The sequence below is a fragment of the Carassius auratus genome, unplaced genomic scaffold (assembly GCF_003368295.1).
Source record: "Carassius auratus strain Wakin unplaced genomic scaffold, ASM336829v1 scaf_tig00030650, whole genome shotgun sequence".
In the NCBI taxonomy this organism is placed as follows: Eukaryota; Metazoa; Chordata; class Actinopteri; order Cypriniformes; family Cyprinidae; genus Carassius; species Carassius auratus.
Genome location: NW_020525871.1, coordinates 1 through 18223, shown reverse-complemented (window position 1 = coordinate 18223; position 18223 = coordinate 1). Strand labels below are relative to the sequence as shown.

At 37.1% G+C, this 18223-nt stretch overlaps 1 pseudogene; it reads left to right on the top strand.

The window, feature by feature from the left end:
• The first annotated feature begins 297 nt into the window (after positions 1 to 297).
• Positions 298 to 16314, top strand: LOC113080285 (junctophilin-1-like; annotated as a pseudogene).
• The last annotated feature ends 1909 nt before the right edge of the window (positions 16315 to 18223 follow it).

The following is an 18223-nucleotide window of genomic DNA, read 5'->3' as shown; positions in this document are numbered from 1 at the left end:
TTAAAGTATCTAAAGTAATAAATAAAACAAGTAATGTGCTATTATTCAAAGGGACTTAATGTAGATGTTTAGAAACTATGTTAATGCGAATCCAAATCTGTCTATTTCTTATGATTAAAAAATATATATATAAATAAATAAATAAACTTGCATCGTTCGCCCACATATAACGTGAAACGATGGGATGTGGTTCAACCATACAACGCGAGGGCGGGCTTGTAGTACTGACGTCATCAGCTGGGTGTCTCACGCCCGGCTTTGGACTCCTGTCTCCTCTCTCTCTCTCTCCCTCCCTTGTGAAGTGAACAGGGGGGAGAGGATCATAAAAAAAGAGCCAGGATCGGCGACAGTGTCAGCGCCTGTGGCTCCGGCGCCTGTGCGCGATCCTCCCTCTCACTCACCGCCAACACTCGCACCAATGCGCGCCCTCAGCCATCTCCAGCAGACACCACCGCATCACAGCACTGCGCCCGCGGTCTGAAATTCACCACACTCGCTTTATTGTTGTAGTTGTTGAGCATACGACATACGAACAGCCATAGAGACGCAAACACTCTAATTTCAGTCCTTAATCTGAATGACGGGCGGACGGTTCGACTTCGACGATGGCGGCACTTTCTGCGGTGGATGGGAGGACGGAAAAGCCCACGGACACGGCATCTGCACCGGCCCCAAGGGCCAGGGCGAATACTCCGGGTCCTGGTCCAACGGGTTTGAGGTAGTCGGGGTGTACACCTGGCCCAGCGGAAATACATACAAGGGCTACTGGGCGCAGGGGAAACGGCACGGGCTCGGCGTGGAGTCCAAGGGGAGGTGGCTGTACCGCGGGGAGTGGAGTCACGGATTTAAGGGTCGGTATGGGGTTCGCCAGAGTCTCAACACACCTGCCAGGTATGAAGGGACATGGAGTAATGGACTGCAAGATGGATATGGGGTCGAGACGTACGGGGATGGGGGTGAGTTCAGTGAAACATCACTTGACCTATTTAATGTTCTTTAAAGTCTTGCGTGTTTGTGATGCTGCTGCCGAGTGAAATCGGGTCTCTGTTTTGTAATGACTAAGGCCTTTTGCATAGAATATAATAAGGATTCTTTTTTTCCTTTCATTTTTGTGAAAGATCAAACAAGCACCTGGGTTATTTCTGCTGCCTAGATCTTGCCCCTAAATCATGGTCTGCAGATTTATGTAGCAGTTTGTCCATGCAGTTGAGTTGATGTATGGACGTATGGCATATAACTGGACTGGTCAGCAGAAGTTGCTCAAAGAGGTCAGGGCTAATAATAGTTACATCTGCAACATGTCAATTTTAAGCTCTTCTAGCAGACTAGTAGACAAGTTCTGGTCTCAGCCTTTTTCTTTTGCAAGCAGCATTTGTGCTATTTGTGGAAACTCTGTGCTGTCACTTCTTTCGATGGAAGTTAAATTGTAAAATTGGGGGAATCATGTCATTATTTATTCACTCATGTCGAACCAAATCTGTATAAATGGCTTTCTTCTGCTGAACACAGAAACTATTTTTTAATTGTTCCAAAAATGTGTGTAGGCTAATGCCTACATTTGATGGCAGCCATTAACTTACATAATATTTTTTCAATAGCTACCATCAACTTTCTTCAAAATATTTTATTTTGTGATCAACAGAACAAAGAAACTCATAAAGGTTTGGAACAACTTGAGGGTGAGAGATGACAAGATTTTCATTTTCGAGTGAACTCTCACTTTAAAATACAGTGACCATGTTAAAAAATATTAAAAGTGACATTTTGACGCCTATATAGTTTAAAGTTTATAAGCATAGTTTATACATAATTTATTAATATAATATTAATATTCAAACATACTTAAATGTATGTTGGTATTATGGGTAAAATAGAAAGCCACAAGGTGCATTAAATAAAATAAAATAATTCTATCAAGTAACCAACATAGGAGCCATATGAAGTTTGAGACAGCAAAAGCATAATTTTAGCACTAATTTGTGGATTTTTTTTATCTTTATGTATTGCCTTGTGATGCCTCCAGTATATATATATTTTTTTATCTTTTATTAAATGTAACTAAATGACATGATCAAGTGATTAAACAGCATTACTATTCAAATAACTTTTAGATTGCATTGTAATATATTATTAAGTCTTTTAAGAAGAAATTAAAATCCAAGGTAAATTAATATTTGGCAAGGAACATGAAGTTCTCTTGAAATGTGGTGGCGTCAGAGAGTTGGGCCTACTGTTGAATTAATGAGACATTACTGCTTACTCATAACCCACTTTCATCTTCTCCAAAGAATCCTGAAGATAGTGTTCTAGCTCAGCTGGACTGCTGAAACAGAGGCTCTTTTGCACTCTGTTTATCATAAGTCGCTTCTATTCTGCCTCTTTCCCTATAACTGGAATATTAGCTCACCAGCATTACTGCTGTAGAGGCAATGACACACACAGAATCATAAGGAATAAGTGGATAAATAGGTAAATAAATAAGAGTTATGGTCGGCTGGAGTCACAAACTTCACAACGGCTCCGATTACTTCCATGTTTTAAAATAGTGCTGGCTCTGCTCTTGAAGCTGTTAGGTTTGACAGGCACTCATATGAGATATAGGAGGGAGAGCTGTTCACTTCGTCACTTCAGCATCATAATGTGGATAGGATTACACCTGTATATTACTAGCCTGACAATAATTTATTTAGTTATGGTCTGTGTGTTATTTTATTTATGCATTTTAAAACTTTGGATATTTGCTGAAAGTGAGATTAAAAACTTTTCACCTAGATGGGGACCAAATTGGCATGTCTACTGTATATTGCCTTGTATTGGTATTGAATAGTGAGGACATACAAAACTGTTCAAAGGTTTGGGGTCAGTTCTTTAATTATTTATTAATTTTGAAAGAAATCAATAAAAGTGACAGTAAAGATATTTTGTTCTTTTATTTATCAAATAATTTTGGTTAACACAAAAATATTAAGCAGCACAGCTGTTTCAACATCAATGATAATAAGAAGAAATGTTCCTTGAGTGCCAAATCAGCAGATTTGAATGATTTCTGAAGGATCATGTGACACCGTATACTGGAGTAATCACTGCTGAAAATTCACCCCTGCTATTACATGAATGAATTACATTTAAAAAATAAAAAAAGTTTTTTTAAAATTGCAATAATATTTCACAATATTTCAGTTTTTAGCAGCCTTAATAAGCAGAAGAGAATTCTTTCAAAAACTTTCAAAAATCTTTAAAAAGTAAAATCCTACCAACCCAATGCATTCGAACAGTATTATGTTTTGAAAGATTATAAACATGGTTGCTGATGGTATCTTGTCCTTGAAGTGATTTATCACTGAGTTGATGCTTTCTTCCAGCAAACTGTCTTTATTCTTGAATTCAGAGAATAAAATATTTTATGGTAATATTGAATAAAGTCTTTGATTAATGACACTGTTTTCGGTATTCATGGAATGCAAAAAATAAAAATAAATGTATTTATTAATTATTTAATAACTTATTTTTATAATCTATTTATTATAATCATTTGAATGAATTCATCATTTAATGTAATTAGCTTGAAAACATTGTGACGCTTCAATAAAAACATTTCGAAACAATGCTTAAAAAACATCAAAGCACCCAGACATGTCAGCTCCTCTGGTGTTTTCTTTTTTTTTTTGTAATCCCTGTATTATGTGTTATGCAATATCTAGACTAAAGTCTCTCTAATCCCTTTGTCAGGTACGTACCAGGGCCAGTGGATGGGCGGCATGCGACACGGCTATGGCGTACGTCAGAGCGTGCCTTACGGCATGGCCACTGTCATCCGCTCCCCGCTGCGCACCTCACTGGCCTCCCTCCGCAGCGAGCAGAGTAACGGCTCCGTTCTTCACGACCACATGTCCGACAGCCCTGCTGGCACCCGTGGCGGCTTCGTCCTGAACTTCCACAGTGACAGCGAAGTGGGCTCCGGCAAAAAAAAGGGGCTTTTCAGACGGGGCTCGCTGTTCGGGAGCCTCAAGCAGCTGAGGAAGTCAGACTCCCGTTCTTCCATATCCAGCAAACGCAGTTCGGCACGAAGCGACGCCACCATCAGCCGCATCAGCTCTAGCGATGCAAACTCCACCATTAGTTTTGGCGATGGAGAAGTGGCCGATGAGTACATGCCGGCTGAGGACAACGTTGATGCCACCACCACCGAGTCATACATGGGCGAGTGGAAGAATGACAAGCGGAATGGTTTCGGTGTCAGCGAGCGCTCCAATGGGATGAAATATGAAGGCGAGTGGATAAACAACAAACGCCACGGCTACGGGTGCACGATATTCCCTGATGGGACGAAGGAAGAGGGAAAGTACAAAAATAACGTTTTGGTGCGTGGCATCAAGAAGCAGCTTATTCCCCTAAAGAACACCAAGACGAAGCAGAAAGTGGACCGTGCCCTTGAAGGAGCCATAAGAGCGTCTGCCATTGCCCGAACAAAAGTAGAAATTGCCACCTCAAGGTTAATACTTCCTCTACATCAATCCTACACCACACGATCAATTGCATATTAAGGGCATACTTACAACATTTTATCCCACTCTCTTTCTTTCTCTATCTTGCAAGTTTCTTCATCTAACCAACAGTATTGCTCACATTCCTCCAACCAACATAGGATCTGCATGCTGTATCCCAAGCTGTAGAGGAATTGATGGCTGCTCATTCGCCCTCATGTGAATGAGTGAAACGCGGCAGGGAGGTGACCAGGCAAATCGCTATTGTGCAGAAGAGCCCCGTTGAATATTCTGTTTGCATGAGTGCCATCACATGCCCCCTGGCCATAGCACTCATACTGATCACATAATCAATGCAGGGCCAACAGGATGTGCTGAATGAACTCACAGAGGAATCGGGTGCCATTCGTAATGTTTATAATCATTTAAACATTTTAATTGGAGAAACGGCATGGTATGTTTATGTTTTCCTGGCCATTATGACAATTAAAAGGCCTATACATTCATAAGAGAAGTTATTTAACATAGATGTAATTTGCTCAAAGGAGATACTTATGTAACTTTGGTGGTTTGTGTAAATCAACCGGCAAAGGCGTTTTCAAAGGCAAAGCCGTTTAATTCCTCTGGGATTGAATTACTGTCGGTTCTTTTTATACGTGTTATACATAACACATAATTATCGGTTAAGTCACACATGGAATGGTGGAGGAAATGCCTGATATTGATTTCTAAACACAACAACACGTTTTCCCACTCCTGAAAATCACTAAATTCTTGAAACTAAACTCTTTTCTTAACTCTTGTACATGTGAGCTTATATGCTAGTGCTAGTGCTAGTGCTAGTGCTTGTGTAGGAGAAGTTTCTCACTTGTTTAGTATTAATATTCCTTCAATATATTCATTTTTGTTCTTTTCCTTAGACCTTTTTTTCCTTTTATCAACATTGGAGAGTAGTTAGGATGACAATATCATGGTTAAAGGAACAGTTCACCCTAAAATTAAACTTTTCATCATAATTTACTTTTATCCTAATGTTGTCCCAAACTTCAGTGGAACACACAGTATTCAATGTATATATTAATATAGAATATCCTGCCAAATATTTGTAATATGTGTGAATGAGGATTGAGGTTTGCTAAAAAAAAAAAAAAAAACATCAGAAAAATGTTTTACATGACTTGCATGCTGAAAATCTTTATATTCACCCCATCTTGCCTGAGTTTAGTAGTGATATCAGATTTGAGAATGAATCATCTTTTTAATCAATCAGTTCAGAAAGCAGAACTGATGATGATGAATCAGAATGATCTGGTTCTCTAGTTCAGCTCACTTAATCATTGATCTGATCTTAGTGGTTAACAACTCACTGATGATTATCAATGAATAATGGCCTAAATGTTGGTCTGTTCATCAAACATAATTTCAGGAGACACCACCTTACACCGTTATGCTTCCTTTTGTGTTCTGTGAAAGAAAGTCAATTGAAATTTAATTAATGATATATTATTCATTTTTTAATTGAACTGTTCCTTATGTAATTCTTTATTTTGGTTTTCATATGCAGGTTTTTTTATTTAGGGCTTTTTACTTAGGAAGCATTTTGCTTTGCTCTATTAATGCAGTTATTTACTTTTTTCTGTCAGCACAAAAACCGTGTCCTTGTCCTGTTCATTCATTACCATGAGCTTCCTTCTGATAGCTGAATGAGTATGAATTTTAATGAAAGCTGCTATAATGAGCTTGCACAGTCCATGTAGCTAATGAAATAGTAATATGTCCCAGAGCTGCTGGATGAATTAAATATCTCTCAGTGTCTTTGAAGATTGTTACGTAGAGACGTGATAACCACTGGGAGGGTTCAGGGAATGTGTGGAGAGTCTGAGAAGGCTTTGGATTGCCTTGAAGGAGTCTTGAAAAAAAGCGGGGTGGGGTGGGGGGTCTCAGGTCTGTGCTCTCTCACACATGTGTGCACTGTGTGCCAGTACTGAGCCTGACTAAATAAGGCAAGGCAGGAGTTGGCTTCTCAATCGCTGACAAGAATATAGTCTTGGAGCCGTCACTGATACAGTAGCCAGTCTGTGTCCTGTTATCATCTGTTAGAGCACTCCGGTTTAGAGCTGCATGTATGTGTGCACGTATATATCCTATCAGCACTGACTTTCTTGTACCGTGGCAATCATAATTCCTGCCAAAATATTGGAGTTGCTACAATGAGTGTAGATTATAAAAGTGATCTCTATACAAGAATTTATTTGCCATTTTATTTAATACTTTCTTGAGGAGAATATAGAAGCTATGATAATTTAGTGCAAACTTTACCATGGTTCATTTTTTTGTAAAAAGTTGATTTCACAATTCATATGTGAGATTTATGCATCCTGCTTATCTGGTCAAGGCTTTAACGGATGAGATTACCTGAACAGATAACCATCTTAATCTTCTGTTTGTCCTCAACAACAGTTTATGTAGAGGATTGTTCCTTTTATGGTAATCTACTTTATACGCTACTTTATATCTACTTTAAAGTTTGGGATCAGTAAGATTTTTTAAATTTTTTTTTTTAATAAATGTCTCCAATGCTGTATTTATTTGATGAAAAATACAGTAAAAAAGAGTAATACTGTGAAGTTTACTATTTTAATATATTTTGAAAATGGGATTATATTCTTGTGATGGCAAAGCTGAATTTTCATTACTACATTCTTCAGTGTAACATGATCCTTTAGAAATCATTCTAATATACTGATTTAGTACTCAAGAAACATGTATTATTATCATCAATTTTGATAACAGTTTTGAGGAAACCACGTTTACTTTTTTCAGGATTCTTTGAGTAGAAAGTTCAAAAGTAAACTTACTTACCACCAAACTTTTGAATAGTAGTGTATGTTGATTGTTGTTTAATAATGTTAACACATTTATTCATTTTCATTCTGTTCTGTGGTTTCTAAAAAAAGTAATCAGACCATTTTGAGCTGACTGAAACTGATCAGGGGTGCATTTCCCAAAAGCAACTACAACCACAGTTCCGCTGTTATCATTAGAGTTCAGCGGAACTTGTGACCATAGTTGGCTAACAGTGCCTTTTGGAAACCCACCAAAAAGTCCACAACACAGCAAGCATTTCTCAGTAATTGTAGAAAGACATGTTGTTGTTGTTTTTCTTCACAAATCAGACATAAACTAGACTTTACCCTTTAAGAGTCATTAACATTCTTTGAATTGAATTATAATTGAAGTCAAATATCACACACCAGTGAAATGCTGTCTGTCATTCATAGAAATGTTAATGCAAACAGTACATTAGAGGGCTGCAGAGGGCCAGTGAAGATAACAAAAAAACGTCTTACACATCATAGATTTCCTATTTCACTGCTTTGTGTTGTTTCATTTTGAGAAACATGGAATTTGAACTAAAGAAAACATACGAGATTAATCATGCTTAAATATTTGTAATGATTTGCAGCCCTAGAATGTTTGTATAGTTATCAGTGGAGTCCGACATATCACTGAAAACATTATATAAACTAGCAGCGTAAGAATTTGTACAGAAATATACATTTGTACAGGCTAACTGGACAGATCAGAATCAAGACAAGTCGCTGTGGGCTCAAGCAGGGAGGATGTGCTCCTCTTCACATCTTTATCTGAGCTCTTGTGTGTGATAGAGTGGGCGAATGTGAGGAGACACTGCCAAATTAAAACCCTCAGAATTTATGCAAGTGCTCCATCTGTCGCCTAGGAGATGTTCTTTGGCTCAGACTCCAAAGAATATCACATTAGGTCCATTAACGCCTAGGGACAAACGCTGACAAATAGTATGTAGATGCTCTCTTAATACTGTGTTAATATTATATATGCCTTGTGTGTTTAGAGGAGCCATGCTTGTAGTATAATGGTCTTTTAGAATCAAAACTTTTCATAATCTTGAAAAATACATATCGTTGGAAAGCCACCAGTGGCAAGTTGTGGTATAACATCTATACAAAATTGCATTGGAACCTCTTTTTTTTATATCAACTTCAAATTTGGAGCACAACTCTTTTAGACATGTTCATGGCCCTAAATGAGAAAAAAAAATATTTTGGAAGAAAAAGATAAGTTAAATAGTATTTCATATACATTGACAATATAAATGATAGCTCACTTTTACCATCTGAGTCTGAGAAAGTCTTTTTCAGCACTGAAAATAATGAGAAAAACTCATATTTTTCTCCCTTTCCAGGGTAGCAAAACACCAACATAACAACATATTCCCAAGAAATATATTTAACTTGGGTCTGAACAGTTGCCTTGAAAAAAAAATAAAGGTGTGTCAATTTGACCCGCAAACATCAAAATCGTCAGAAAATTATTTGTGTGCACTTCAAAACACATCAGAGCATCCTCACTTTGCATGCATGTTTATGGTAAAATATCAAGAATAAAATCACAACTTAACTGGAAGTTCCGAAAGCTCAAAAATCTAAATGGAACAAATTGACTCGGAATATAATACAAGGTTAAAATAGTTTGGAATTCTAATCAGTAGTAAGGATGTGTACTGAATTCAAAGTCATATATTTAAAGGGATAGTTTACTAAAAACAAAAAAATTTCACCCAACCTCATTTAATTTAAAACCTATCGGATTTTATATATTTATTTTTTGGTGCAACACAAACGTCATAATATTATAATTATATTTAATCATTATACATTTTAAATGTAATTAATTTCCATAATGGCAAAACGGCCACTTTTTGCAGCAGAAATTTCTTTTTAAGAATCTTACTGACCCTAAACTTCTGAACAGTAGCATAACTGTAAAAGTAAAGCTGATAGCTCTTGAGACCTAGTTGTAACATGTTTCATTGGCTACAGAAGTCCAGATCAGGCTTTCTCAGCCCTGGTCCTCGAAGGCCACTGTCCCGCAAATTTAAGATGCAACCCTAATCAGAAACACCTGAAACAGCTAATTAAGATGTTCAGGATTATTATAAGCTATAGGCAGGTGAGTTTGATCAAGGTTGAAGCAAAACTCTGCAGGACGGTGGCCCTACAGGACCATGGTTGAGAACCCCTGAATTAGATGGATCTCTTCAGGAGCTGGTTTGGGCTGAAACATAATAAATCATTAATCCTGTTATCACTGGGCTACTTTTGCTCTATATGAACACCAGACACTCAGTATATTTGTGTTAGTGCCACCACACCATTACATACTTATTCACATAGCTCTCCTTAGAATGTGATGAATACAGCTCCTCCCCACAGTTTAAGACTATGATCCTTTAAAAGCAAGCTTAGCATAACAGTTGTAATGTAGATGGACTTCGAAAGATACTTTGTCTGGAATGTTTCATGACAGCCAGCTGACAATTATGTCTTCATTCAGACTGCATGGTTTGAGGCAAAAAAAAAAAAAAAGTATTAGTTAAATGTTTAACAAATATCGCACTGATTTTCATATTTTACTCTGCATATGTGATGGGAATTTTAAGTAGGCCACTGCGTAAAAGAAGAATGGTCTAGTTTTACTGAAAGGAGTGAGTAACCCAACAAAAATTTTCAGAATTAAATGCTAAATGTAAAAAAAACTAAAATTAGGTTTGCATGGTCTTGCAGTACTCATGGCACTGCATATCTGTATATAAATATATGAAGTTATACCCTTGTAGACCCTATATACCATATACTGTAACATACATCTGTACTCTTTCTTCACTCATGTGAACATAACAAGTGTCCAATGGGTTATTTAAAGCCTTGTTGGGTTGATACAAAATACTAAGTTATATTTAAAAGTTTATGGATTAAATATTGAGTATATTAAATATTTATATATGTATTTAATATTTATATGGTGGTTTTGAAGTTGGCATACATTTTTGTGGATATTTCAGTGATTTGTTTTAATGCTCTTAAAGTTTCCTACAAAAAAAGTTTTTTTTTTTTTTCAGAGCATTAAGACTTATATATAATGTGTTATTAAGTAAAATATATATCTGAAAGAAAATATTAAGATACACTACTGTAAACAGGTTTGGTGGTTAGTAAGTTTGATCTAAAATACAGTAAAAACTGTAACATTATTAACAATTTTTACAATTTGATTATATTTTAAAATGTCATTAATTTTTGTGATGCCAAACCTGAATTTTCTGCAACCATTATAATATGCTGATTTATTCCTCAAGAAACATATGTTGCTTAAAAAAAACATTATTATCAATGTTCAAAAAAGTTGTTCTGCTTGATATTTTTCGTGGAAACCATTATATTCATTATTTTATTTATTTATTTTTCCTGAATAGAAAGTTTAATTGTTAAAAATAATAATAGTTTAATAGTTCATAACGCTAAAACATAATTTATGTGAAATAGAAATATTTTAGAGCATTTCACATTATGGGCCCTATCATACACACGGCGCAATGCGACGCAAGGCACAGCGTAAGTGTGTTTGCTAGTTTCAGTCCGGCGGCGTTCACATTTTCCCGTCCAGCGCCACGTTGTTTAATTAGCAAATGCATTTACACTCATTTTTGCGCCTATGGGTGCAAAACTCAAACCTAGTCTAAAGTCTGGCACAATGTTTTTTTCTTTGTTATTTAAAGAGCGTAAACACTGCTTAGGCTACACTGCTAAATTTCGCAGTGTAAATAGCAAATCCGTCATGGCAAGAGCGCAACTGGCTCTTAAAGGGAATGGAAAATGAGACTCTGATTGGTTTATTGCATGTTACGCCCAAAAAACACCCATTACCCATTAAGAGAATAGGGCAACCCATTTAGACAATGCGCCCGGGCGCGCCAACCATTTTTCTGTCGCTAAATTAGCAAAAGTGGATTTAGACACCCCCTATGCGTTTAGATTGTTAAAATAGGGCCCTATGTCTTTACTGACACTTTTGATCAATTGAATGCATCCTTGCAGCATAAAGGCATTCATTTTTCTCTCTCTCTCTCTTTTAAAATATATTACGGACCTCAGAATTTGAAATGGTAGTGTATATCAAATAAATTTGTCACTCAGCTCTAGATGTTTGCAGATTGACAGAGGACAATTATGTACTCTTTCAACTGATTAATGCCAACATTTTGCACTATTTTTAGCACTATAGCTTTTTTGTGAATAGGAAAATGAAACCAGTACACAGAATAGTAACTTGTTCCTTAGCTTCTGTTAATGAATGCATCTTTGTGTGCTTGTTGTGAGTGGCACAATAGACTTGCAGCCACTGCAGTGGTGGTGACTGATAGTGCCAGGAGCAGTGTTCCCATATCTTATCATCCAAGCTGTCTGACTCCAGCTCTGTCTCTTTGCTTTACCTAGAACCGCACACGCCAGGGCCAAAGCAGAGGCAGCTGACCAGGCGGCCCTGTCTGCCAGCCAGGACTCTGATATCGCCAGAGCAGTGGCTAGAGAACTGTCCCCCAACTTCTATCAACCAGGTATCCCATCACCCACGTGCACATCCGCTTCCTCTCATGCACACGCTCATACACAGACTCACACGCATTTTCTATGCCCTTTCGCCCCTCCCTAATTACTCCCTTTGTGTCCTTGTCTTTGTGTCTGGGTCAAGTGTCTCTTTTTTGCCTCCCTGTCAAGCAAAGGCAAAGAGAGCAGATGCAATTGCAAATGAGTTGTGATGGGGAGGAATATCATTTGCATAAATTACTGCAATTTAATTTTAATTTTAATTCCTGCAAATTATAAAAAAAAACCATCAGGCACAATAATTATAAATGTGTGTTGTAGACTGGAATTTTTATTCTAAACAATTGATACGTTAGCATTACCAACATGAAACAAGCTGGTGAAGAATGTCACATTTGATATATATTTATGATTTGTAATATCACATTAACCTCAGTTCAGTAAGGGCCAGTTTCTTCAACCTTTTTCTGCTCATATAAAGCTTTGTTAAAGCCTTAAAATGCCTTTGGCATTTGTCCATACATTACCAAATGGTTTCAGGATAATTCCTAAATGGTCCAAGTGGAATCCTTAAATCTCCACCCCCAACTCAAACGCAGGTCTGCATGGCTGGCCAGTGACGTCTTGCTTATGAATCTAAATATATTTTACATATTGTGGATTACTATGTCATGTGCAGAATCCCTGTTGCTTCCTAAATAATTAATATAAACAAATAATATAAATAATTGTCTATTACATTAGTTCAATTGTCAGATAATTGCGCACTAGCCGGATTTGACAGCACAACCTCAGTGGGATTAAAGCTGCTGGGTGGATGCAAAGAATCACAGTGCTGAATCCCTACAACTCTGGTAGCTGTTTGTGAATTATAACCATTTTTTTCTATATCTTTAGATTATGAAATACATGCACTTTTCTAAACGAGGTCAAAAGTTTCTACTAACAGGGCTACCAGCTTGAGTAGCATGTCAGTTTATTTTATTTGTTAAGGATAAATCTGTTACCTGTGGATTTGGGGATTATTCCGAATTGAAGTATTATCTCTGCAGATAGATTTACATTAAATTTATTTATTCCATCTGTTACGTGCCCGGTGCCCCCGTTTAAATGATCCAGAAAGGGTAACTCAAACTCAAACTCAAACATAAAGAAGGACACGTGAATCCACCCTCAAAATATTTTATGAGTAAATGCAAAGTTTTTTTTTCTTTTTTTTTCTGGGGAACACAAAAGAATTGCACAAATTAAAAAAAACATTGGAATTGAATTTTTCCTCCCCATCAACCATGTCCCTTTAGTTATTCCATACATTTAATTTTAAAGTCAAGTTCATGAAGTGAAATGTAGTCAGGTTTTCAGTTCTGAATTTCTCAAAACCTTGGTTGTCTGCACATGATTTAGGGAAACATTACCTAGGACTAGTCAAGTTTAATTCCATTTTATTTAAAATAACCTAAGAAATTATGTCTTGGGGATTGGGATAAATATGACAAATGTTTATTTTAGTGAGACACTCATTTTTGTTTACAATCTAGATTTTATTTCACAATAATTAGGCTGCTGCTACTTGTATATAAGCCAAATTATAATATAAAGGTCAAAGATCCTCAATCCTACAGACTTTATAAAAATCACCAGGCTCATAACTTCACATTTGTCCTTCTAGAAATATCAAAATACCTTTTCTGCGTCAACAAAGAGTCAACTCAACTTACTCAAGGGATCAATGTGGACTGAAAGTTTTCTTTCTGAAATGTACTCACATTTTATTTGAGAGTGTTTGGTGTCAAGACTCTCTGCAGACGAGCTGTTCTGCACTTTAGCTCTTTAAAAAGGCTGATAAACAGTGTGATTTATTTGTAGTCTAGGCCTGGGCACAGTCCAGTGCAAGTTCTAGAAAGCCCATCTGTGTCAGCTGCGAGGCCATATCCATGGTCTGGAGAATCTGGAGAATGACTGGAAGCTAAGACTTCAATCATAAAGCAAGTGGCAAAGTTCTTAATGTCCGTCCCCTGCATAAACACTAAGAGACTGAGACTGTAAAAAACGTGAAATTGCATCTGTTGTGCTGGCAGTTTATTCTGAGCTTGATATTCACAAGCAGCGCTCTTGAGATGTTTTGTTTCTGGGTATTAAGCATTTGAGCCAGATTTAGATGCATCAAGGTCTTTTTGTCTGGCAGTAATCATTTGATCTTTTTACTTTTTTTCTTTTTAGAATCAGACTGTATAAAATTTTATAAAATAAAAAATTAATATCTATATATAAAATGTAAAAATATTTAGTAAACTAATTCTGATTTTTTTATACCCTTTTAAGGTCCTGACTATATCAAGCAAAGGTTTTCCAGTGAGCCTATCGAGATTAAAGAAGTACCAGAAGAAAAGAAAGAGAAATCACCTTCAGGAAGTCCGCACTTTTATCGCAAAGGCACTACCCCAAACCAGTCCCCTTCCCAAAGCCCGGGACCCACACCACCTCCCTCTCCCCCTCTCAGCAAGAAAAAGCCCTTCTTTAACAGAAGTGCCCCAAAAGCCATCAAGGAAAACAAGACCCCTGCTGCCGAAAGCCTGGCAGTGGGTGTCACCAAGGCTACTTCCAGGATATCAGACAAAACAGGAGGTAAAACAGGAAGTAGTACCGGTAGCCAAACCCTCCAAGCCGCCGGCGCCAGTCGCCAATGCCTCCAGCCCTGGGAATGGTGAGCTGCACTCCCAATATCACGGATACTTTGTGAAGGCGGAGGTGATGATGCCACCTGATGATCCAGAGGATGAAGAACACCATGCCACATCAACTGCTCACACCAAGATGCCCCCTGCTGCAAAGCAATACCGCGCACCGACCCCCAAACCAGTAATGGCCATAGAGAGCAAACCCGAACCCAAACTGAAGAAACAGGAATCATTGAAGCCAAAGAGCCTAGCAGAAACTAAGAAAGCCAGCATGGAAATTACTACTGACATTGTTGAGGAGGAGTCAGTAAGTAGCTGCAACATCAACATGCATGACATTTATCTGTTAAATTACTATATTTAGCTGTGTTTAGCACTATCAATATAATATGTAATATGACTAGGTTCTTTTCACAATAAAAAAAAAAATAATAATTCACAGATACATAATCATCTATATTTTCTTAATGTATATATAATAATATAAAATTACATTACATTAAATTAAAAATCAATAATTTTAAGTGCTACACATGAATTGAGGCATCACAACATTATAATGTTAAGTATGAGATTTCTAAATTATATATTTATTTAACAGTGTTAAAGGTGCACTATTAAAGGTGCACTAAGCAATTTTTGCCAAATAATGTTGATATTTGAAAGCACCAAAACAATTTGCCTATTTTTATATCTCTGTGCCCACACAACCCTGGCATAACAACGATCGCGGAAACAAGTGAAGATGACACAAGCATATTCAAACAAAAGCCAACACAGATAAGATGTGTGAAACAATGCTAAATCAAAGTTACTCGCAAAGAAACAATGCAACCTGGGTGTCCAATTCTAGGCCTTCCCTCTCCCTGAGTTCTCTCCACCGCTGGAAAGCTGCTTCAGTATTTATTTTGGGTCCTACCTCTTGCCTGATCATAACTCTTCTTTTTTTAATGTTTTGTTTCTCCGACATTCTCCTCTTTTGTTATCTTCCGATTCTCATAATTATCTTCAGTCAATCTGCCAATGTCCATCTGCACTCAAATTGAGTGCTCTCCATTATTACAAGACATGGCCCTTACTTCTGATTGGCTACAAGTGTGTTTTGGGACTCGGTCCGACACTGTGGTCTAAAGAAGCGTTTTATCAAAAAATGCTTAGTGCACCTTTAAAGTAAATAATTCAAATGATCCTGCACACTTAAATATCCAGTATTGACTGATACTAATAAATCTGAACATTTCTAATAATGGAAAAATCAAACAGTATGGTATTCATATACTGTAATCATGCATGCTTATATAAATGGTGTTTTTTAGTTTTTAGTATCTAATTTAAATTTATATTTTTATTTTATATTTAAACATATCAAATAAATATTGTCCATTACATGAAAATAATTATCAGCTTTGTCTGGTACTAAAATTCAAATTTTGAATATTGGTGCATAATTCAAAATGTTTTTTTTAATTATTTTATATTTAAACATATAAATTAAATATTGGCCATTGCCTTGAAAGTAGTAATCAGCTTTTTTGTATTAAATAAAAAAATTTTAATATTGGTGCATGCCTAGTATTTTTATTATGCTATATGAAGAGCGGGTGCCATTCAATTGCTAACCTCCAGCTTTGTCTTTTTTGCCGGTTCTTCAGGGTCCCAACTCAATATTGGTCATACTAGTGATGCTGAATAATATTGGACTGGCAATTATTTTTTGTTAATTTCCTCACTTGATGGCACATTAAAACTCAGGTAAGACTCTCGCACTCAGATGGAGGATTTCGGCCCTGATCTTTGCCCCATGTCAGTCACCAACTAATGTAGTCTACCTTACTCTTGCCATGTAATTGCAGCTGTGCCTGAATGTTATTCAACATATTACTTACCCTCTAACTGTTTCGACCCTTCAGTGAGCTCATGAAAACTAGCGCATAGGCCCATAATTCTCCGCACTTGCGTCAATGGCCTTTAAAACAAAATGGCACCAGTCAGACTCAGAAACAGGCAAAGGACTGGATGACTGGAATTAGAGCAAATCATGGGAGAAAGACGAAACCCGGACCATTCGGCTTGAGCCAACCCAGTTCCTCTGGCGATGATTTTGTGACTCGCTTGGGCTCTGAAAGCTGAAGCAAGCAGTCGTTGGGAAAGAAAAAGAATCTGCTGATCCCAAGCCGTACCCAGTCAAGTGCATGTCCACCCTGCTGCTTAAGGGGAGGGGTGGAATGGGGGGACTTAACTGGATATGTTCGGAGATGCACTTTTAGCTGACGGAAGCGAACAGCTGCCTTACTATTTTACCACCTGACGTTTTAAAGGGAGATGTGCAGCGGGTTGCCAGTGTGTTTGGGCAGCAGGAGTGTGTACCAGTGTCCACTTTCCGCTTGGTTCGAAACACCCATGCACATTTTGAAAAGGGTCACTTGCCAGTCTTATTCCATTAACCCATCTCTACAGCCTTGTCTAACATCTCTTGCTCCTGTTTTAGGAGATTCGTCTATGACATGCCTGTGCATGGTACTGGTTTAACGACTTTGTCTTGACTTTTTTTTGTTTGTCTTTGTTTCTGTTGTGTTCTTTATTTTCTGCACCTGTAGCTAAGGATGACGAAAATATCCAATGTTAAAATCAAACTTGAAAAACAGCACGTAACAGTTTGAACTGTAAGATTTATAATTTTTCAAGATTTTTTTTTTTTAAAGTGCGTGGTTTGATTTAATATATTTAAGGTATTATTGTAAAATTGTGTGTGTGTTTTCTTTTGAAGGATAGGCAGTTTTACATTGTACTAGGGCAAAATGCATGGCTTTTATTTTATTTATTTTTAAATGACTAATTGTGACATTTTGCACCTTTAATATTCACGGCCTGAGACTGTGCCCACTAACCCCCAAACCCCACACTACCCCTAAAGTTGACGTGCAGAGCGGTACCTGTCTCAGTATTATGCCTGCTTAATTGTGTTGAATACATTCAGGTGGACCCAATGGTTATAAACGCGAATGTAAAGATGGTTGCCTTTAAGAATTTGTAACAGTGTTATAGTTTACCTCTGAAAATGTGATTTTTGAAATGCTGTCTTAATTGGGGATTTTTGTGGAAATCTGCTGTTATTCTCCATTATTTTGGTTTGGTGGTGCATGAGGATGTGGTTGCAATTATTGTGCACATGGTGCATTCGCACCAGTATTTAAATGACAAATGTATACATAAAAATAGATCTATTTTATATACAAAGTCAGAATATATTTAGTCAACAGTTGGACACTAAATGGCCTTGACTAAAATTACAGCACTGCATCTTTTGCTGACTGATTCAAACATCCTGCGTGCATGGTGTATTTTTGTCAGCTATGGATGTGTTGTGTGAAGCATGAATTTCAGCAGTAACAGGGTAACTGTTTTTACAGAGGTTTTGTCAGACTGCGAGAGTATGTGAGAGAGGAGGAGGAGAGGAAGAGAAGAGCATCAGAATGGATGATGGTTTGTCATTTGACAAGAGAGAGTAATCTTCAAATGTAAAACAGACTTATTTTTAAAGAAATAATATCTTTTAAAGAAATATGTTTTTTTTTTTTTTTTCTTTTTTTGTGGTGGGGTAAACATCTTTGATTTACACTCATTGGCTATGTAAATC